The sequence below is a fragment of the Armigeres subalbatus genome, chromosome 2, assembly GCF_024139115.2.
Source record: "Armigeres subalbatus isolate Guangzhou_Male chromosome 2, GZ_Asu_2, whole genome shotgun sequence".
Lineage (NCBI taxonomy): Eukaryota > Metazoa > Arthropoda > Insecta > Diptera > Culicidae > Armigeres > Armigeres subalbatus.
The window spans coordinates 278009602-278034143 of NC_085140.1; the positions used below are offsets into that span (position 1 = coordinate 278009602).

The window sequence follows — 24542 nt, forward strand, 5'->3', positions numbered from 1 at the left end:
AATCGCAAAGTGTACCCCAATATAGAAAAGATAGACGTAGTTCTACGTCAAAAATTTCATCTCACTTTTAGGGGAATTGATCATAAGGCTGAATGCCTCCAAGAAGGTGCATCGACTTACTGATAAAATGTCTCGAAGATATCATTGCACTAAATCACATAATAAAGGTATTAATAAATAAACTTGCTAATAACACAATTTTAAACATCATGCATCAGTGGCGTTTGCAGAGATACCTAGTTAATGGGAAATCATCAAGCAACTTACAGCAAAAAATAGGTTCACATCGATCGCATCTATAGCGATTCCAGCGAACGTATATTTTTCCGTTGACTTCAGCAGCACACAAGTAAAATTGCTCGCTACAGTAAGTGCATTTGCATCGGTGGCGTCTGCAACAATTATTTGGTGGGAAATTATCGACGGTTATCGTTAGCGACAGCAGCACTCAAGAGAAATTTCTCGCAGTGTTCATATTTCGTTTGACGGCTCTAATTGATGGAACGACGCATTGATGAAATTAAATTAAATCTCCCCAAAACCAGCATTTTATACAAGAGAGATAATTGAAGGGTAATTTTCTTCCAAGTACAAGACAGCACCGAATAGTGAACGCAATCTCCAGATTGGCTATCCTACGCCTTTGCTCACATGGCTAACTGGATACTCATCGCTATGTACCACTCTCAAAAGAAAAACGGGGAAACATTCGGGGAAATGTTCCGTTCGGGGAATTGTTATTCGGAGAAATTGCATTGGGGGAAATTACATTCGGGGAATTGATTTTCGGGGAATCGTCGTACAATTCAAACGGAGAATCTTTGGTCTTTCGAACTTTTTTGGGCATCCGAACGGAACTCTTTTTGGGCTTTCGAACCAATACAAGGAGAATCTTTTTAGGCTACGGAATCCCAAAAGGATATAGACTTGATATCCCTTGCCTTGTACAGAAACAGACAAAAAATCATTCAGAAATCCAGATGGCTCCACTAGGAACGAATATTTCTTTCGAAAGTCTAATAGGACTTCAAACGAAGTCCGACAAAGTAAAGTCCAAAATAACAAGGGTCATTTCGGAAACCCAAGAGAATTCTGTTTTGGAAGCCCAAACTAATTTTGTTCAGAAATATAATAGAATTCCTTTCAAACTCCCAAAAAAAAATCGTTCGGAAACCCAGAGAAAAGACTTGTTTTGGGATTACGAAGGTAGATTTTTTGGTTTTCTAATCGGAGCTCTATTTGGCATTTGAAAGGACCCTTCTAGGTTTTCAAATCGATTCCTTTTGCGCTTCTGAACAAAATCCTTTAGGGCTTCGGTAAGAATTCACACAAATATTCTAATCGGACTCCATTGTCCAGAAGCAGAAAAAGATTCCTTTCAGAAGCCCAGAATCCTCCAATCGAAAGTCCAAAACTATTCCTTTCGAAAGTCCAAAAGGATTCCGTTCGGAATTCTAGAATGATTTCGTTCAGAATCCCCACAGAATTCCATTTGGAAGTCCAAAAGGATTTGTTTGGGAAGCTCATAGTGATTCCTTTCGTGAATTCCAAAAGAATTCCGTCCAGAAGCTCGAAGGGTTTCCGTTAGTAAGCATAGAGGGATTACGATCGGAAGTTCACATTATTCTGGCGATGATTTCGGCGTCAATTCGCTTTACGACGATTTCAAATCGTCGGGGCCGATAAGGTGGGAAATTGATAATACCGTTCGGAAACCTTATAGAATTCCGTACGAAATTCCATAACGATTATGTTTCAAAATCCAAAATGGTTTAATTGGAAAGAACAACATTATTCTGTTTGGTAGTCCATCGTTTTCGAAAACAACAAGTGTCTGTAAAAGTCTCTAACTTCAATCAAAAGTATGTACCTACAATGTCTTTAATCTGTATAATGTCTGTATGCAAGACCAAATGTCTTTATAAATACAGACATGTCTGTATGTCTGGTATCTCTCCGATTCTGTTTTTTCGCAATTGTATGCAAGTTTGATAAAATTGTGTTCATGGCTTGTAATAATTCGAAATAGTTTTTGCCTCTCTTTTATCGTTGTTCGTCATCTAATGAGAGCGATTTCTGCAAACCCTGGTAGGAACAGGGATTGAACTCACCATTTCATTATCATTTAGTATTTAGCCAATTACTCAATCCAGAGGCAAAATTCCGAAAAGTGTTGTATGGCGGACTTCTAGTGCTATTTTTCCTCTACAACTTTGTCTAAGGGTACATTGCTCTATGTCTAATATTTACAGCGTTAAACGCTAGTATCGGTTATTATACTAAATGATGTGGGCTTCGTGGCCGTGCGGTTAGCGACGTCAATCGTCTAGACGCATGTGTTGTGGAGTGTGGGTTCGATTCCCGCTCCGGTAATTAGAAAACTTTTCGTAAGGCGGAAAGATCTCCACTGGTCCACTGGGTGTTGTGTAAATGTTCTGTCCGTTGTCTCATGCTAGATATTAAGTGTTCAGGCAATGCGACCTCTGTTCGAAGACGGTGATCCTGTCTTTTTTTTATACTAAATGATATTAAGTGTAATTATCATTTAGTACATTTAATGATATTAGCGTTTCACGCTGTAGATATTAGACATAAAGCAATGTACCCTTAGACAAAGTTGTAGAGTGGAAATAGCGCTAGAAGTCCGCCATACAACACTTTTAGGCAACAATAACAACGTTCAGATTTTGACAGTTCTCATTGCTCGATTGGCTAAAAATAACCGCTTCGGCATATCTTTAGTGCTGCTGTTTCGATGCGGCGCAATCGATTGATCCATTCAAAAATATCGTTTACCAGAAGGTAGAACCTTGGCATCTACGGACGTAGAGCGGACATGTATGCAGGGAATTGAATGCAACGTAACGACGGCGTCGGTAACGATTATAATGGTAAGCCTTTAGGATCAGTAGCGGTCATGGGAGGTGGTTGCTGCAGAAATGTCATTCGCAACGATGTCGACGTTAGCGGTTGAAGAAAGTGTTAATACTGAGATTTTGCGCAGAGTGTCATATCAATGTACTAAAGACACACTAGCTTGAATTATAAATTACATACAGCTACGTAGTCGCACGTCAGCTTTACGTATAATCCAATTGGGCTGCACCTTTGAGTTTTTTTTTGCATTTTCTGCATCTTGTTTACTTTTCAATAAATTTTCAATAAATATTAATTCCATAAATCTGCTTAACTTGATCTTCCCACATTTCATATATCTAGTTTCATATACTGAAAGAAAAAAGAACCCTATTTTTGACGCCTTTAATTATTTCAAAAGTTGAAAACGAAAAAGAGCTGAATATAAAAGTAAAAGATTAGATAAGGCCATTAACATTTTTGACGGAACATGCCTATTCTATATTGCCGTCGACAAATGCTATGCAATATATCTGTCCAAAACAGCCTAAAGCGCCGTTCACTTCTTACGTAAACATTTATAGTCTAAAGGGCCGTTCACTTCTTACGTAAACATTTATAGGGGTAGGGTGTTATTTTCTTACGCTCTATATAAACAAAAATAATAGTATCAACCTTTTGAAAACAATATCTGTTAAGAATACCGAGAGCGGTCACCGTTTCTCACTTCGAATAGCCGACGCTATCGTCACCAAACGTTTAATATACAGAGCCGAAATCACCTATATTATCATACATAGAGATGTTGAAAGGTCTTAACCCTGCTCTATTAGCCTACATTTTCGAACTTTTGTGGCTGTTGGGTCCGAACCGACTTTACAAATTAGTAAATCAGCTTAAACACTTGCCCACATCGGTTAACCAAACCGCCGACTAGCAAAAATGAATTTCAAAACATGACTTAAATGTACTATGTCAATGCCTGCTGGACCACGAATTAGTACAGGAATCAATCACTTCATATATCTTATTTAATTCTTAGATTAATTCATTAAAAATTGGTCGGTTTTGAATATGCGTTCATTTTATAAGTTTACGTTTCAACATAGGTATCCGTTTTTATTTCTTTTGTGGCAATTGTAACAACGCTCGAAATAATGCCACAATTGCACAAAGCGAAATTGCCGGCGCAATGACTACCTACTTCGACGACCACACAGCGAAGAAGAGAGATCTGCTGCTGTGAGACGTCAACAAGTTCTCAATCAATCACTCTGGTGGTGATGCCGTGTTTGATAACCTTCCCACAATCTCCTAGCAGTAGCTACCTTTGTGAATGCGAGCCGTCTCTTTTGTGAGGGGGCTCAGACTAAAGGTGGGTGGGCATCATACACACCGTTCGGAGGGAAAAAATGAAAACATCATACTGTGTGGTGCTGCCGCAGATCACACGCTCAGTCGCACACATATGCGCAGCACTTGTGTATTGCTTATTGGCAAGTGGAGCTGGTCTGGCACCCTCTTCGGGGCGATTAGGGGTTAGTTGTGTGCTGAGACGAGAAACACTTCTCCACAGCATGTATGAATCTTCACGGGCAGCAACAACGCCAACAACACGATCGGTAGTCAAGAAAAAAATGTGCTCCGAAGACATTCAAGTGCCAGTTGAAGAGGGGGATAACAACACAAAAGTGGTTCTAGATTCTATGCTTCAGCGCACAATGGCTGGTGGTGATACCATGAGCTGCCTATTGTTCGTTGCTTGGTGTTAAGAAGGTATTTTCATATGAATGTGTGAATGATATGGGACCATGAAAAGGCAATGGATATTGGATTTCTTTCTCGAAGTTCTCAGAAGTTGGAGGGTTTTGTTTGTTTCATAAAGCCATTTGTCAAAGCCAAAGCGTCAGATCCCAACACGACCACACAAGCGAAGAGAGATCGCCACTCGAGATCAGTACATTCAAAGTTAATTGCCTATATGCCGGGTATTAAGACTGGCTCAACTTCACACAACCCTACTTCATTGAGCGCCGTTGCTGATGAAGCAAGTGTGTAGGAGCCGGACAATATTAAATACTCATCCTACTTGGTTGACATTGTGTACAAAAATACATTTGAGAGAGTTAGTTCTGAAAATGTATTGCGAGAGATCGGCTGGTACCTGGTGCTGGGAATTTGGTTTCATCAGTACCCGCTAAGCTGCGGTGGACGACGGAGGTCCTTCGTAGCTTAAAAGGGAAAGCACCTGTCATGCGAACTGGGGTCGTGGGATCAAACCCCACCGAAGGGGCGGTTACCCTCCAATACCTTTTCCGAACTAAATCTATCACATGTTGTACATATGCATAATCAAGTTTCAGACATAGGAATTAATTTCCACTCCGGGTGGCTTAATACCCGGCATATAGGCAATTAACTTTGAATGTACCGAAGTTTTTGATGTTGATCAATAATATAAACTCCTATGCATGTTTAAATGTGGCTCAAAGTGATTTTTCAAAGTTCTAGACAATTATAAAAAAAATATTGAAAATTGAGTAATATTTTGTTCCTCCGCTCGTATACTCTTGAAGAGGGAAATATTTGTAGTCATGTATTTTTCTACAACTAACCTTATTCAATAGAAGGTTATAGTAGTGAATGTTACACTCTGAATTATTTATCCAACTCGTTACACGGAAAATTAAAAATTTACTCTGTAAATTTAAAAATTGCAATAGATCAGCATGGAATAGGAATTTTCAAACTTAAAATATGTTGAAAAATAAAAAAAAATATAGATTCAGGAAATTATTTGAATGAAAAAAAACTTGAAAACTGAATTCTTAAAAATTAAAGTGTGAAATTGAAATAATCACGAATTAAAATTTGTTAATGCCCAAGCCGTGTTTTTAGATCAATTTTAGGAGGCAAAATAGTGATTTTGAGCGAAAACATAAATTTGAGTTGTAGAGGGTTAATAATTTTGTTAACATATGCTTCGACTTGGTCTTGTATTATACATCATTCCAATCGTTCAAATACCATGAAAAATCCCAAAAGTTTACACAACAATAGCAATCGTAATTAAGCTAAAATTGCACCATATGCATTCAGATGTGCTCAAGAATTTATAATGCTGCAAGTATTTACTGCACAAGCAATAATTGACTTTTTCAAGAACAATTCTGATTGTCCATCAAATGTCAAAATAATTGTTCATATATGGATGGGCTCATATCCCCCAATTCTCTGAATTCAACCACCAACCGAATCCATACGCTCTTGGCGCATATAGGCTACCGCGGCGTTTTTTGCTTTTGCACTCAACAAAGAACTTCAATTTTGTGTATTTAACTTGCTATACCGAAACTACTCTTCTAGTCAGTTTTCCATTTTTTTTATTGGAACTGCATTTTTTGCACTCAAGCTGATTGAAATTTTAAGGAAATTACCTACCCTTGGATAAAACTGTAATGCAAATGCGTGTACTATTATGGAGGTTTATTCTTTCTCATAAAACTAGAATGAATTTTCTAATACCATTGTTATCTCCAAATCAAGGAATCGCCCGTCAATCCACATACAACACGTGGAGGAACGATTTTTTTCTATTGCCACTCGACAATGTCCATATATGTTGAAAGGAAATCAACTTTCTAATTAGGTACACATCATTATTTAGTTTCTATTGCAGTGCTGTTGAAACGGTAGCAACTGCACTGTTTTGTTTTTTGTTGTCATTCTGGGGCACGTGTTGCCTCGTTGCCACTATAATGTACATGATTTATAAAAAGGTGACTAAGAAAACAGGCGAAAAAGCAATTGTGCAATAATTGAAATAAATTAGAGAAGACCATAATTTTGGTTTGAAGACCATAAATTGGCCACATATTCTAATGACTATAAAAGATGCCGATATACTTAAAAATACGGATTTAGTGGACCGTAGACCCGCAGTAGTAGTTAAGTATCTCATAATGGCGAGGCAATGGGAGGCACCATTCTCAGTCGGTAGGTTATCCGCAGAAAAAGGATCCGTTAATGATAATCAGCAAATTCCCGAAACAACGAATACACTGCCTTACTGCGTTTAAGGTTAACAAACAAACTTTATTTATTTATCATCAGACTAAGGCCGGAGTGGCCTGTGCTGCACATAAAAGACTTCTCCATTCAGCTCGGTTCATGGCTGCACTTCGCCAACCACGCAGTCTGCGGAGGGTCCGCAAGTCGTCCTCCACCTGATCGATCCACCTTGCCCGCTGTGCACCTCGCCTTCTTGTTCCCGTCGGATCGTTGTCGAGAACCATTTTCACCGGATTACTGTCCGACATTCTGGCTACGTGCCCGGCCCACCGCAGTCTTCCGATTTTAGCGGTGTGAACGATGGATGGTTCTCCCAACAGCTGATGCAACTCGTGGTTCATTCGCCTCCTCCACGTACCGTCCGCCATCTGCAACCCACCATAGATGGTACGCAACACTTTCCTTTCGAAAACTCCCAGTGCGCGTTGGTCCTCCACGAGCATCGTCCAGGTCTCGTGTCCGTAGAGAACTACCGGTCTTATAAGCGTTTTGTAGATAGTCAGTTTGGTACGGCGGCGAACTCTATTCGATCGAAGCGTCTTGCGGAGTCCAAAGTACGTACGATTTCCAGCCACTATGCGTCTCCGAATTTCTCTGCTGGTATCGTTATCGGCGGTCACCAGTGAGCCCAAGTACACGAATTCTTCAACCACCTCGATTTCGTCACCACCGATAGAAACTCGTGGTGGGTGGCTCACATTGACCTCTCTTGAGCCTCTTCCTATCATGTACTTCGTCTTCGACGTGTTGATGACTAGTCCAATCCGTTTAGCTTCGCTTTTCAGTCTGATGTAGGCTTCCTCCATCCTCTCAAAGTTACGTGCCATGATATCAATGTCGTCGGCGAAACCAAATAACTGGACGGACTTCGTGAAAATCGTACCACTCGTGTCAATCCCTGCCCTTCGTATTACTCCTCCAAAGCGATGTTGAATAGCAGACACGAAAGACCATCACCTTGCCGTAACCCTCTACGGGTTTCGAAGGGACTCGAGAATGCCCCTGAAACTCGAACTACGCACATCACCCGATCCATCGTCGCCTTGATCAACCGTATCAGTTTATCCGGAAATCCGTTTTCGTGCATTAGCTGCCATAGCTGGTCCCGATCGATTGTATCATATGCGGCTTTGAAGTCGATAAATAGATGATGTGTGGGCACGTTGTATTCGCGGCATTTCTGCAATACCTGACAAACAAACTTACCAATATGAAGTAAAGCTGAGATTTTTCTTATTCGAATGGAATTTTCCTACAAAAAGTTTAGTCATAAAATGTTGATGCGTCTCCATCTGCTAGAATGCGTTTGATGATCTACATTTTCGATATCGCTGCCCACTAGAGTGGGGCACGTCTCCGCTTTCCACATCGCGTTTGAAATTCATATGGAAGTTAGTTAGTGAAAACGTACTTTTTGCATTTTTGCTCTTAGCGGCTTCAACTTATTGTTGATCCCGTGACTCAATGCGTTAGCACAGCGGTGCTCAGCACTTTGGGCGTTTTTTCTTTAATTTGCTTCTCACACAATTTGACCAAACAAATTATCACTTGGTCAAAAGCTTTTAAATATATTTTTTGCTTTGGGTAAAAAAACTGATATTGGTGTAAAATTCACTCCGTATGAAACGATCAAAGCAAAACAAAGGTGTGGCCCGCGGACCGCACTGTAATTTTACTTTGACTAAGTCGTACGACTCCTTTTTAATATCCTCAGCTTATAGATCAGCTTATATTCAGAAGCTTGTATCCAGGTACTAATTTGTAAGGTGAAAGCTCATTTTTATTGTGTGACAAGCAAATTAAGAGAAAAAAAACACCCAAAATACTGAGCACACTGCGTTAGCATATATCCTGGAAAATGCCAAAAGACTTTACTGAGGAAGGTGCGATGCAAGATCGTCTGCAAAAAAAGTTATGCGGCTTCAAAGATTGATTGCGCAAACTATATGCAAGAAATCAATGTTTCTGCCAGCACTATGGTTGTTAGAGGACAAAACCCTTCTTCCTTCTTGTCCGGATTTTTGTTTTGAGAAATGATTCGGAAAACTCCAATTAGCTCCCCAGCCCTATCAGATCAATAAATTTAAAATAACACTCAGTTAAGTTATTGGTCCATGTAGTTCGGTAGTGCTGGCAGAATAAACGATTTTTTGAATATTGTTTGAACAATCAATCTTTGAAGCATTATAACTTTTTTGTAGACTTTTAGAAACGTAGGGTAAGACGGTAGAATATGCCCCCTCTCTAAGGCCATACCTATGATAACTTTTTACTTTTTAACGCAATTTATGCAAATTTTGTATTATTTGTCGTAAAAAATGGATTTCAACAAGTGCCTGGGAAAAGACGTTTCATAGCCCTTCATTAGCATTTTATCTATCCCATAATAAAAAGGTTACAAACCCCTATGTACTTTATATTAAAAAAAACAAACATTTAAGCAGGTTTTAATTACATTTCGATAGTGTCCATATAATTTGGCAGCAACTGCTGCTGGGCTTGCTACGCTTGTGTCCAGTTGGTAAGGGCATATCGTACTGCCTACGCCGGAACGCTTTGACCAGTGAAACATATTTTCAAAAAACGTTACATTTTTGAAGTTGGAAGCAATTTTATATCATATTAACCACTGAGAAAAATTATTTCGTTGCCCAACTGAGTGTTCCTTTGCAAGTTTTGCGGACAGTATACTAGCGTCGCTCCAGAATGTTGAGCAAACAAACATTGAAAAATACATCAAAACTGCAACTTCTTTTTTGCTTTTGGCATCCTTTGAATTATATTTAAAAGTAAAGGGTGTACGGAATCAAATCGCATCACTTTCAACGGGGTTGATTGTAATAAAACTTTGTGAAAAAACGGCTTCAGCATATGTTATTTAAACTGCGTGACTGCGTGAGTTTTAGAGCGAAATTTTCAGTAGTTTCGAAATTACGGTCGAAGGAACAGGAACTGTGCGGCATAATCTTGTGCACTCAGCACCACAGTCCACACTTTAAGAAAATATGCTAGTACAGAATTCAATTTTGTGCCAATGCGCCCTAAATCACCGTAGCAGCGGCCGATCCAAACATACTGGACTAGAATAAAAATCAGAGCTTTGAAGGCATCCAACATTTTGCAATGTTGAACATAAAATGCTGCCACCTAAAATACATCACCGAATTCGGTAAAATTTTACCAAAATCTCAACAGCAGAACTGTTCGGTAAATTATTTTACTGATTTTCGGTGATTTTGATAGTTGAATAATGAAAAAAATTACAAAATATGTAAAAAAATTACCGAACAGTTCTGCTGTTGAGATTTCGGTAAAATTTACCGAATACTGTGAAATGAGTTAAGTGTGTGTATTGGTCTCGTGAGTTAACATTTTTCATTGGCTAATAATAATAACGTCAACATTTTTAATACTTTGACTAATTTCAAGTTAGCTTTCCGAAAACCATTTCTGTAGTTAAACACCAACATAAAAAAAATAAAGAGATGCTGAAATAGAATTTAGACTGTAATGTAGAAAATAGAATTTAGACTGTAAATAGACTGTAATTTGCCAAATTTTGGGAGAGCATCAATCTCATTTGAATAGAAAAAATAGAAAATAGAAAATATATAGAAAATGTATAGAAAAAGAATAGAAAAAGTATTTGAATAGAAATAACTTGCTGATCTCGGGATATCGAGAAGGTCATTCTTGTGAAACCGCATTGAACTTGGTATTAGCTAAATGGAAGGAAAATGTAGAGCGTAAAGATACGATTGTTGCTGTGTTCTTGGATCTAAAACGCGCTTTTGAGACAATTTCTCGGCCCTTTATTGTTGAGCACAATCAAGCGCTTTGGAATTTCAGGTTCTGCATACAAGTGGTTTGAAAATTTGTCTGACAGCTCTTAAACGACTACTTTTAATGATTCTGTTTCTAGTCCCACGCTCGAAGTGTCACAGGGAAGTGTATTAGGACTTATTTTATTTATTATGTACATAAATGACATGCGACGAGTTTTACGATTTTGTGATATAAATCTTTTTGCTGATGACACCGTGATATTCATTGCAGCTAAAAATTTAGCAGATGCCGTTTCACGCTTGAACGAGGATTTACACTCTCTAAGTAGATGGTTGAAATATGTACAAGCAATTGAAATTGAATATTAATAAAGCAAAATACATGGTAATTTCGCGAACCCGAGTAAATGAGAATGTCTCTGTTAAAATTGATGATGAGACAATTGATCGCGTCCGCGATATTAAATATCTTGGCGTGATTATTGATGACAAGCTAAAATTTGACACACATATTGACAATGTTATCAAGAAAATAGCCAAGAAGTATGGAATGCTCTGTCGATTAAAACACGATTTGACTATTGGTAGCAAAATACTCTTGTATAAATCAATCATCTCTCCTCATCTGGATTTTTGCCCTTCCATCCTATTCTTGGCTAACGATACACAAATATCGAGAATGCAGCGCTTACAAAATAAAATAATGCGTTTGATTTTAAAATGCGATAGATTCACTTCTTCAACTTTCCTGTTGGACGCCTTACAATGGCTGTCAGTGAAGCAAAGAATAGTGTACTTGACTATGGTGTTCATTTTTAAAGTAATAAACGGTTTACTGCCTCGATATTTGAGTGATCGAATTGAAAGAGGAAGTGATATTCATAGATATAATACAAGACACGCGGATAATGTGCGAACACCTTATTTTTTATATGGCGCTTCACAAAACTCTTTTTTTAAATGTATTAATGTTTTCAATTCGATGCCTTCACACATCAAACGTGCAGTAACGCTAACGCAGTTTAAGAGACAATGTATTTCACACGTCAAAGCTGCTTTTTGAACAGCTACCCGGCATTTTTTACCCGTTAACACATGTATCTTGACGAAGTTTTTGACAACGGATGATTTGTATGGACTATTTTTATTTTTATTATTTATTAAGGCATTAATAAGTTATAACGTTCGCCTCGATGATGATGATGGATATTAATTTATTGACATAGTCTATTTCTGAACCTTTTTTGTGTAGTCTACAAAAGTTTGAGCAATGCGTGCGGATTAATGATTACAGATATTAATGATTTTGAATTTATTTAAAAACTTGCATAATTCGAACTGTTGAATCATGCTCTTGAATTAATAGTAAGCCTTCTGGTAGATTATTTTGTACTCGCGGTTGTTCCAAAACTTTTGTTATCGACGGAGCGGTTACACAGGTTTTGATGTTTGGTTGTCGAACCTAATGATCCATGTTCAGATACATGTGAGTTTTAGATTGCGATATTGGTTTGTGAAAAGAACGCGATGTTTGGCGGAGCTTTTGAAATCTGTGCGAGAGGTTTCCCAAGTTTAGCTTTTATAAGCTCCATGTAACACTACTGTTGATTACGAAAATTCTAGGTGTAGTTCACTAGTTCAATTTACCAATTTATTTTTGCTGTACAGTATGGAATTCTATTTTGGATTTTATATCTGTATATACAATCGGATCGTTTGTTTGCAAAACCGATTACATTGATCATATATTATTATCTTAAAGATAACTCGTCCAGCTCAAACCTTTGTAGGGGTATGTGGCGGGACCATCATCATCATCATCATCATCATCATCTCATTATTCAGACCGGGTCATATTGCAGCACTTTTTTGATTTTTGTTCTTTGGCAAAGCTGACTTTAATTAAGTCAAATAATCGACTGCGACAATAAAATGAGTTAATTTGTTTGTTGGAAAATATTCAAAGCGGAAAATTTTTGGTTTAGGGCTTGTATAAAATCTTACGAGTTTTTTTTGAGAAAAAAGTTCCAGCATTTAGATGTAGGGTAAGACGGTATAATATGCCTCCCTAAGGCAACTTCTTGATAACTTTTTACTTTTCAATGCAATTTATGCAAACTTTGTTTTATTTGGTAGTCTAGGAAGTCGCAAATGCATTGCCTGTGAGTAGTCATATAAAAATATTACAGATAACACGTAATAAAGATTTTTTGAAAAGTCATGAAAAAATGAATTTCAAAAAGTGCCTGGGCAATACGCCCACCTTAACCAAAGACGTTCCATAGCCCTTCATTAGTATTCTATCAATCCCATAATAAAAAGGCTACAAATCCTCATGCGCTTTACTCAAAAAACCAACATAAGTCCATTTAAGCAAGTGTGAATTACATTTCAATATTTTCCATACAATTTGGAAGCAACTGCTGCAGGCTCGCTGCGCTTGTGTCCAGTTGGTATGGGCATATCGTCCTGCCTACACTGGGGCGTTTTGGCCAGTGAAACATGTTTTCGAAAATCGTTACATTTTTGAAGATGGAAGCAATTTTTTATCATATTAACCACTGAGAAAAGTTATTTTGTTGCCCAACTGAGTGTTCCAGTGCAAGTTTTGCAGACAGTATGCTAGAGTCGCTCCAGAATGTTGAGCAAACAAACATGAGAAGTTACATCAAAACTGTAACATTTTGTATTTTGCTATTATTTTCATTGGGTAATACAAAAATACTTCCACATTCACATAGTATGATGGGTTTAGTTGTAGTTTTCTGGAAATCAAAGGGGGGCGTTTTGGCCAGGTGGGGCGCATTATACCGTCTTACCCTATTAACGAATTAAAGTGATATTATTATGCATAGATGTATTTCAGTCCCTGACAATTTCATGACAATCTGTTAATTGACTTATTTTGGCGAGTAGTTCTAAGTGATGCAATTTGATTCCGTACATCCTGTAATATGCCACTTGGTTTATGATAAACTGAACCCTTTATAGGCAAAAGTGTACGTTTTCCCATACTAATTTCCATACAAACTTCAATCATGATGCGGAAAACGAGGAAGCAATCGGATCCAAAATCTTCACAGTTTTTTTGGGACCCCGGATACTTTCGAAAAACCATTGGTTTGAAAAAAAATGATCATGATGCTCCACTGCTCCATGGGAGGCCCAAGTTCCCCTGGAAAACACTCCAGGGGACATAGATATATCAAATTGTCATGGGAAAAATCCAAAGCGATGAACCCCCAGGTTGGAAATGATATATGTATGTAATGACATTAACATTAGGATGTATTCGTTCAGAAAATCGTTGTAACTACATTTTCAAATAGCCATATCTCAGTGGGTTTTCAACCGATTATCTCTGTTTTTCCACCAATCTCTTAGCCATCTCATTTATTTTATGGATCGTATCAATCACGACTTCTGCTATGTCCACAGCAAAGCTATAAACGTAATTGTGTTATATTGTATGTTTTGTGTGTACATGCCAGACAATACTAAATTAACATTCTACTTGGTTACAATTGTGCGGAAAACACGTGAGAAAGAGTTTGTTCGGAGAATGAATTGTAAGAGTTCAGTTATGTGCCTAGTGTTAGGAATTTGTGTATCCTGCAGAGGTTGACGAAGATAGTCTCCCCCGATACATTTTCCGAACTAAATCTTTCATATGCTGTGCAAATACACGAATCAAGTTTTCAAACATAGTATTTAAGTTCCACGTTGGATGGTCAATAACCTGAAAAATCTATAATCCAATTAATGCATTATTAATTTGTAGATTAACAAGATTGTATTATAATTAGATTTTAAAAAAAATAACACCTTATTGCACTAAAGTAGGTAATAAAAATGGGTGTAGCAAAGTAACACAACTAACCCAGTCACCCAAATATATCACAACGCTGAAAAGTTCGCCTAATTTGTAACGGATTTGGTTTCATGTTCTTGAAAAATAATCTAATAAAAATAAAAATTTCCATCTGCACAGTAAACAATGCACGATGGGCCACGCCGTGAAATCAGGAGGAAATAATTGTTTTCGCCTTAAAGATGATATTCTAGGAGCAAAGTGTCTTCAGCAAAGTCAAAGCTTATTGTTTAAGCTTTATTTTGAAGTTTGTTGCAATAGGGTGATCCCACTACAGTTTGAGGTACATTTTATAACTTCTAAATTTCTAATTTTATCATTTTAAGATGTTCTCGAAAGTTGTTTCTTATTAAATTTTGAGGAAGTTTGTCGAATAAACATTGTTGTACGTCATTTGTATCATTTGTTATGATAATTTCAAATTATAATGTTAGGATGACACTGAAAAATCATTATATTGATTGTAATTTATTAGTTTTAATTTTTATTAAAGTTGTGTCTTCTACAAATTTTTAAAGCATAAAAAAAGGCACGTTGTTTTTTATTCATTGAACGGAATTTTCGGTTTACAACACTTCTAGAACTGATAATTTTGATTTACTCGTAGAAAAGCGATTTCTTTACATTGTGCTAGTGATGAACTTAATTTTAAATTAAAAAATCACTTTAATAAAGACAAAAAAAAAGATTTCTTTACATGATAAAAAAAACTTCAAATTCTCTCAAATTCCCCGGTTTTAAAACATACAGAGCAATCCTTAGCTCTTCCTCTGTCTAACCCAGGGAGAAATGGATTCCCCTTTCTCCTCATTCAAAAATACAGGCATTTGAAAAAGGCGGTTTTTTTTTCAAGAAAAACAGTGATATCTCTGCAATCCACCAATGTATTCACTGGGTTGTGTAACCAAAACGTGCATTTTTCATGCTCTAAAACTTTGTATAAGACACTTCGATGGATTAAAACTTGAAAGTAACAATCTCAATATTATTTTTTTAGGGTCACCCTAATATTATTATTTGAAATTATCATAACAAACGTACAACAAAGGGTTCTTCAGCAAAGTGTCTCAAAATTACGAACAACATTCTTGAACGTCGTACAATGCTAATATTAGAAATATAGAAGTTAGAAATTTTATCTCAAAATAAAGTGGGACCACCCTGCAACGAACTTCAAAATAAAGCTTAAATAATAAGATTTGACTTTGCTGAAAACACTTTGGTCCTAAAATATCATCTTCAAGGTGAAAATATTGTTTTTCCTTTATGGTGTCATGGTAGTAAGAAAAAATAGTTCAAAATGTAACGGTAAATGCTTCTAATCAAGATACGATTTTCAAACGATTCTTAATCGCTGACGTGTTTTTATCACTCGGTAATTTATAAGTAAGATCGCGGGTGAGTTTTGATTATCCTCTGTATTTGGAAAATGTGATTTTTCCCATACCTGATTTTTAATCAAATAGTAACAGCAATTGAAAGCTTGTTGTCTTATGTAATTTTTTATATAAGTTTAGATATTTTAGCAATATACTGCACCAAGTTTCTAATAATTTTTGTTATAGAAATTAAGTATAACACAATATTGCGCTTTTTGCACTTCGTAAGAGTTTTGCGAGGGCACGGCAAATGCTGGGTAAAGCGTACCATTGGTACTTCGCGTACCTGAAGGAATAAAATAGACCCCATCTCGCGGTCCTTAGCCTCTTACCCAGCAACTCCTATCCCTACCTCCTCGTGGTGCTGGCTGGGATACGAGCAACTTTAGGGAAGATCGGGTAACCAACCCCGGTGGGAACTATGGTCGTATGCTGACAGGGAAAGGGGGGTTTGCTCCTCTCCGGAGGTGCAAATCTTATTGAGCGTCTGTTCTGCATGTCAGGATCGGCTCACAACAGCGTCTGTTCTCCATGTTAGGAGCGGCTGATCATCGTCCGAGTGCCAGCGAGGGATTCTAAGTGAAACTGTGCACCATGGTCCACCGGAAATAAGGAGGAATGGTCCTCCGGAAATTTAGGGGGTTTGGTGTCAGGCCCTGCAAGCCAGCCTTTAAAAAATCATAAGCAACGAACAATCAACAAGAGAGTACGGACAAGAACCATCGGCGAAGACCATTGCGACGAAAAGGAACTAGCGATTGGAAACTCGGTTCGTGGAACTGCAAATCTCTCAACTTCACTGGGAGCACACGCATACTTGCCGATGTGCTCAAGGATACCGTGGATTCGGCATCGAAGCGCTGCAGGAGGTTTGTTGGAAGGGATCAATGGTGCGAACGTTTAGAGGTAATCATACCATCTACCAGAGCTGCGGCAACACACACGAGCTGGGAACAGCTTTCATAGTGATGGGCGATATGCAAAGGCGCGTGATCGGGTGGTGGCCGATCAATGGAAGAATGTGCAGGTTGATAATCAAAGGCGGGTTCTTCAACTTCAGCATAATCAACGTCGATAGCCCACACTCCGGAAGCACTGATGATGATAAGGACGCATTCTATACGCAGCTGGAACGTGCGTACGACAGCTGCCCAAGCCACGACGTCAAAATCATCATAGGAGATTTGAACGCTCAGGTTGGCCAAGAGGAGGAGTTTAGACCGACTATTGGAAAGTTCAGCGCTCACCGGCTGACGAACGAAAACAGCCTACGACTAATTGATTTCGCCGCCTCCAAGAATATGGCCATTCGCAGCACCTACTTCCAACACAGCCTTTTGTATCGGTACACCTGGAGATCACCACTGCAGAAAGAACCACAAATCGACCACGTTCTGATTGATGGACGGCACGATTGATCGACGTCAGGACATATCGTGGCGCTAACATTGACTCTGACCACTATCTGGTGATGGTTAAACTGCGCCCAAAACTATCCGTCATCAACAATGTTCGGTACCGACGATCGCCGCGGTACGACCTAGAGCGACTGAAGCAACCTGGTGTCGCCACTGCATACGCGCAGCATTTCGTGGCAGCGTTGTCGGAAAATGATGAGCTTGATGGAGGCCCTCTTAAGGCTTGCGAGAATAAGGTCAAAGCAGCCATAAACGATGCAGCGGAGAACAATGTCGGGTATATGGGTCGAAGTCGACGGAACGATTGGTTCGACGAAGAGTGCAGACAGATTCTGGAGGAGAAGGACGCAGCGCGGGCGGTAGCAGACCCGCCTTTTTCAGGAGAAGAAACGCCGCCTGGAAGAAGCGGAGTGCGAGGAGTTGGAACAGCTGTGCCGTTCTCAAGATACACGCAAGTTCTATCAGAAGCTCAACGCATCCCGCAAAGGCTTCGTGCCGCGAGCCGAAATGTGCCGGGATAAGGATGGGAGCATCTTGACGAGGAACATCTGAATGGCGCTGAGAGTACAGGCAGTGAAAGTCAAGGCAGCGGAGGAGATGACTACGTCAGTTCAGCGGACGATGGAAGCCAACCAGCCCATACCTTGAGGGAAGTTAAGGATGTGATCTAACAGATAAAGACCAATAAAGCAGCTGGTAAGGATGGTATCGGAGCTGAGCTCATCAAGATGGGCCCGGAAAAGCTGGCCACTTGCCTGCACAAACTGATAGTCAGAATCTGGGAAACCGAACAGCTACCGGAGGAGTGGAAGGAAGGAGTTATATGCCCCATCTACAAGAAAGGCGACAAGCTGGAGTGTGAGAACTTTTGAGCGATCACCATCCTTAATGCCGCCTACAAAGTGATATCCCAGATCATCTTCCGTCGTCTGTCACCATTAGTGAACGAGTTCGTGGGAAGTTATCAAGCCGGCTTCGTTGACGGCCGCTCGACAACGGACCAGATCTTTACTGTACGGCAAATCCTTCAAAAATGCCGTGAATACCAGGTCCCAACGCACCATCTGTTCGTTGATTTCAAGGCGGCATACGACAGTATAGACCGCGTAGAGCTATGGAAAATTATGGACGAGAATAGCTTCCCTGGGAAGCTTACCAGACTGATCAAAGCAACGGTGGATGGTGTGCAAAACTGTGTGAAGATTTCTGGCGAACACTCCAGCTCGCTCGAATATCGCACCAGCGACTACAGACAAGGTGATGGACTTTCGTGCCTGTTGTTCAACATTGCGCTAGAAGGTGTCATGCGGAGAGTCCGTGTGTAACAGCAGGGGTACGATTTTCAACAGATCCAGTCAATTTATTTGCTTCGCGGATGACATGGCAGAACTGTACACCCGCCTGAAACGTGAAGCAACAAAAGTTGGACTAATGGTGAATGCATCGAAGACAAAGCACATGCTTGTGAGCGGAACCGATTGCGACAAGGGCCCCCTGGGAAGCAATGTAACGATAGACGGGGATAACTTCGAGGTGGTCGAGGAATTCGTCTACCTCGGATCCTTGCTAACGGCTGACAACAACGTTAGTCGTGAAATACGAAGGCGCATCATCTGTGGAAGTCGGGCCTACTACGGGCTCCAGAAGGAACTGCGGTCGAAAAAGATTCGCCACCGCACCAAATGTGTCATGTACAAGATGCTTATAAGACCGGTTGTCCTCTACGGACATGAAACATGGACAATGCTCGAGGAGGACTTGCAAGCACTCGGAGTATTCGAGAGACGGGTGCTTAGGACTATCTTTGGCGGTGTGCAAGAAGACGGTGTGTGGCGGCGAAGAATGAACCATGAGCTCGCCCAACTCTACGGCGAACTCAGTATCCAGAAGGTAGCTAAAGCCGGAAGGGTACGATGGGCAGGACATGTTGCAAGAATGCCGGACAGCAACCCTGCAAAGATGGTGTTCGCTTCCGATCCGGCAGGTACGAGACGGCGTGGAGCGCAGCGAGCGAGATGGGCAGACCAGGTGCAGAACGACTTGGCGAGCGTGGGGTGTATCCGAGGATGGAGAGATGCGGCCTCGAACCGTGCATTGTGGCGTCAAATTGTTGATTCAGTGGTATCTGTTTAGATGTTAACTAAATAAATGAAATGAAAAAAAAAAAATGAAATGAAAGAGTTTTGCGAGATTTTTTTTTCTCATAGTCATCTTTTTCTCACACTCAATACACTCAAAAAAAATGATTTTCCGTGTATACTATTTGTGTGTGAGTGCTCAATCTGAAAATAAATAGTCGTCAAATCATGGCGGGAATCGATTTAGCGTACACGCTTACATGTGACTAACGAGTAATGGGTTATAATTGGGTAAATTTCAGCAACAAAAAACGATCAACCCGAAATGAGAGTGAGTGTGAGTAAAAGAAGCGGGCAAATCACAATCTACACATAACTCTTCAAATTGGTGAAATCGGCAATAACATATCAAGAAAATTATTTAGCTCTTTTTTAGTGGAATGTTTTCACTTTCATAAGACGAGTTTAGCACAATTCCATTTAATTTCACCACCTCTTAATACTTTTTCATACACTGTTAAAAATTCTGAATATTATTCGTCATGGAAATATTTGAACCCATATTTTTGGGACCAATAGCCTCTAATTTTACATCCAACTTTTTCTTGCATAGAATATTGAATACAAGCCCCATAGTAATGACAAGCTGTAATTTTAAAATGTGATGGAAAAATGAGTCGAATCAAATGGAACCTTTTTGTTACATCATATATGCTGTAACATTTTTATACTGTGTATATCTATTTCGAGTTCAACTGTAAGTTCGTCTTCAGTGTCTCCTCGTACTTGACTCGACTTAAGTATTACGAGGTGGTGGAATTAAATGGAATTGTGCTTAACTCGTCTTATGACAACAATAACATGTATTATTTTATTTATTCAGACTAAGGCCGAAGTGGCCTGTGCGGTATGTAAGAGTCTTCTCCATTCGGCTCGGTCCATGGCAACACGTCGCCAGCCACGCAGTCTACGGAGGGTCCGCAAGTCATCTTCCACCTGATCGATCCACCTTGCCCGCTGCGCACCTCGCCTTCTTGTGCCCGTCGGATCGTTGTCGAGAACCATTTTCACCGGGTTATTGTCAGACATTCTGGCTACGTGCCCGGCCCACCGCAGCCGTCCGATTTTCGCGGTGTGAACGATGGATGGTTCTCCCAACAGCTGATGCAACTCGTGGTTCATTCGCCTCATCCATGTACCGTCCGCCATCTGCACCCCACCATAGATGGTACGCAGCACTTTCCTTTCGAATACTCCGAATGCGCATTGGTCCTCCACGAGCATCGTCCAGGTCTCGTGTCCGTAGAGGACTACCGGTCTAATGAGCGTTTTGTAGATGGTCAGTTTGGTACGGCGGCGAACTCTATTCGATCGAAGCGTCTTGCGGAGTCCAAAGTACGCACGATTTCCAGCCACTATACGCCTCCGAATTTCTCTGCTGGTATCATTTTCGGCAGTCACCAGTGAGCCCAAGTACACAAATTCTTCTACCACCTCGATTTCATCACCACCGATGCCAACTCGCGGTGGGTGGCTCACATTGTCTTCTCATGAACCTCTTCCTATCATGTACTTCGTCTTCGACGTGTTGATGACTAGTCCGATCCGCTTGGCTTCCCTCTTCAGTCTGATGTAGGCTTCCTCCATCTTCTCAAAGTTACGTGCCATAATATCTATGTCGTCGGCGAAACCAAATAGCTGGACGGACTTATTGAAAATTGTACCACTCGTGTTAATCCCTGATCTTCGTATTACCCCTTCCATAGCGATGTTGAATAGCAGACACGAAAGACCATCACCTTGCCGTAACCCTCTGCGGGTTTCGAATGGAACCCGAGAATGCCCCTGAAACTCGAAATATGCACATCACCCGATCCATCGACGCTTTGATCAACCGTGTCAGTTTATCCGGAAATCGTTTTCGTGCATTAGCAGCCATAGCTGGTCCCGATCAATTGTATCCTATGCGGCTTTGAAGTCGATGAATAGATGATGTGTGGGCACGTTGTATTCGCGGCATTTCTGCAGTACTTGGCGAATGGCGAACACCTGGTCCGTGGTTGAGCGTTCGCCCATAAAACCCGCCTGGTACTGCCCCACGAACTCCCTTGCAATTGGTGCTAGTCGACGGCATAAAATTTGGGAGAGTACCTTGTAGGCGGCGTTCAGCAATGTGATTGCGCGGTAGTTGCTACAACCCAGCTTATCGCCCTTTTTGTAGATGGGACACACGACACCTTCCATCCACTCCTGCAGCAAAACTTCCTCCTCCCAAATCTTGGTAATGACCCAGTGCAGCGCTCTAGCCAGTGCCTCACCACCGTGTTTGAATAGCTCTCCTGGTAGTTGGTCAACCCCAGGGGCTTTGTTGTTCTTCAGCCGGCCAATCTCCTCCTGGATTTCCTGGAGATCCGGGGCCGGTAGAATTATGTCCTGCGCGCGTTCCCCTAGGTCCATCACCATACCGCCATCTTCGTCTGCCACATCGCCATTCAGGTGCTCTTCGTAGTGCTGCTGCCACCTTTGGATCACCTCACGCTCGTTCGTAAGAAGGTTCCCGTTTATGTCCTTGCACATATCAGGCTGTGGCACGTGGCCCTTACGTGAACGGTTCAACTTCTCATAGAACTTTCGTGTGTTATTAGTGCGGTACAGTTGCTCCGTCTCTTCACGGTCTCGATCCTCCGGAAAATCGAGTTTTGTCTGTTCCGCGCCTGTTTATATCGTTCGCCCTCGTGCGGTGTTGCAGCAATCTCGCCCATGCTGCATTCTTCTCTTCTACTACTTCTGCTCACATTCGCCGTCATACCAGTCGTTTCTCCGATCCGGGGGCACCGTGCCAAGTACAGCGGTTGCGGTGCTACCAATGGCGGATCGAATATCTCTCCAGCCATCTTCAAGAGACGCTGCGCCTAGCTGCTCTTCCGTTGGGAGTGCCACTTCCAGCTGCTGCGCGTATTCTTGGGCTAGTCTACCGTCTTGTAGCCGCCCAATATTAAGCCGCGGCGTCCGACTTCGACGCGTGTTGTACACCGTCGAGAGTTTTGAGCGCAGGCATACTGCAACGAGGTAGTGGTCGGATTCAATATTCGCACTGCGGTAAGTGCGGACGTTCGTAATGTCGGAGAAGAATTTACCGTCGATGAGAACGTGGTCGATTTGGTTTTCCGTTTCTTGGTTAGGTGATCTCCATGTGGCCTTGTGGATATTTTTGCGGGGAAAGAAGGTGCTTCGGACTACCATTCCGCGGGAGGCTGCGAAGTTTATGCATCGTTGGCCGTTGTCATTCGATACGGTGTGCAGACTATCCGGTCCGATGACCGGTCTATACATTTCCTACCTTCCTACCTGCGCGTTCATGTCACCGATGACGATTTTGACGTCCCGCAGTGGGCATCCATCGTATGTCTGCTCCAGCCGTGCGTAGAACGCTTCTTTCTCGTCGTCGGGTCTCCCTTCGTGTGGGCAGTGCACGTTGATGATGCTATAGTTGAAGAAACGGCCTTTAATCCTCAGCTTGCACATCCTTGCGTTGATTGGCTGCCACCCAATCACACGTTGGCGCATCTTTCCCAGCACTATGAAGCCGGTTCCCAGCTCGTTGGTGGTGCCACAGCTTTGGTAGAAGGTAGCCGCCCGATGCCCGCTTTTCCACACTTTCTGTCCTGTCCAGCAAATCTCCTGCAGCGCAACGACGTCGAAGTTGCGGGGATGTAATTCATCGTAGATCATCCTGTCGCAACCTGCGAAACCTAGCGACTTGCAGTTCCATGTTCCAAGCTTCCAATCGTGATCCTTTATTCGTCGCTTAGGTCTTTGCCGATTATATCGAGTCGCATTATCTCTTATATTGTTCGTAATTATTGGTTTTCCAGGCGGCTTATTGGGCCTGCGCAAACCTCCTGTCTCGCCGGAGGGCCGTCGTGTCAGGGCTGTTTAGCATCCCACCTAACACCAGGACTTGGGCTTGTGCGCTTTGAGCGGCACACGGTCGCTTTGGCGGAGCCTACTTGCGGATACATGCAGCTTTTTATAGAGGTTTAACAGGGCCCACTGTCAAACCCCACCACATCCTAGACAGGCGCCACAACTCGCAGATGGCCTGGGGAGGGATCGTCAAGCCCTTGGACAAAGTCCCTGCTGCCCCCAACACAATAACATGTGTTGATGTAATTTTGATATGACTCGGGAAGACTAGCCTGGACTTCGTCCAGTTGGAAAATGTTGAGCCATATTGAAGGCCAAAGCTCGTAAAACACCCAAGGAATTCGGGAACAAGCTGGATTTGAAGAAACCGTTTGTAAAAGTACCTCGCCGTTACATAAAACCAAATGAGATGTCGAGGGCAAATTTCGGGCATTCAGTCATGAAGAGGAAATACAATACACCAATGCAGTATAAAACTGTGAATTAAATTTTCACTACCATTTTCATGTATCCCATGGTTATACAGTCTATCACCGCTTCTATAGCAGCCACCATAAAGGTTGAGTGCATGTTTATGTTAAGTAAACCAAGATAGGTGCTACTTAACTATTGCTCAAGCTAGAGCCTCTCAAATGATGAGATGAGCATTGGCATCACTACCGACTATTACCGGAAGACGAAACGAACAATAGACGTATTTCCCGATGGGGGTTTGACAGTTACATCAATTGTGACGGCACATACATCTCTGCACACAACCAGGAATGGCAGATTTTATTATATTTCTGCATAATAACCTTACAAAAACTGTATGAAATTTTGGCATATACAATTTTGGAATATTTTGGTACAACCATCGTATCGCAATCTTACAATTTTATTATATTACAGAAGCTTACATTTATTGTATCAAAACCTTGTATATTCCAAGATGTTTTACAATAATTGTGAGATTTGTTTTTTGGTTGTGGCTGTTAGATTAGAGATAAGTATAACAACGATATTAACGATTAACGATAATGTGAATCGTATCAAGATCGCCCAAGATAAAACACAGAGTACACTGCAGAAAACGCATAATGTGAACATGTGTACATATATGTTACAATTTATTGAAAATCTAAATAAGAACATATTCATAATCAGGGGGGCTCCGT

At 41.0% G+C, this 24542-nt stretch overlaps 1 protein-coding gene across 1 annotated transcript in view; it reads right to left on the minus strand.

Moving 5' to 3' along the window:
• LOC134212290 (neural cell adhesion molecule 1-like) overlaps positions 1-24542 on the minus strand; it is a 1103894-nt gene that overhangs the window by 765254 nt on the left and 314098 nt on the right. The gene's annotated exons all lie outside the window — the stretch shown is intronic.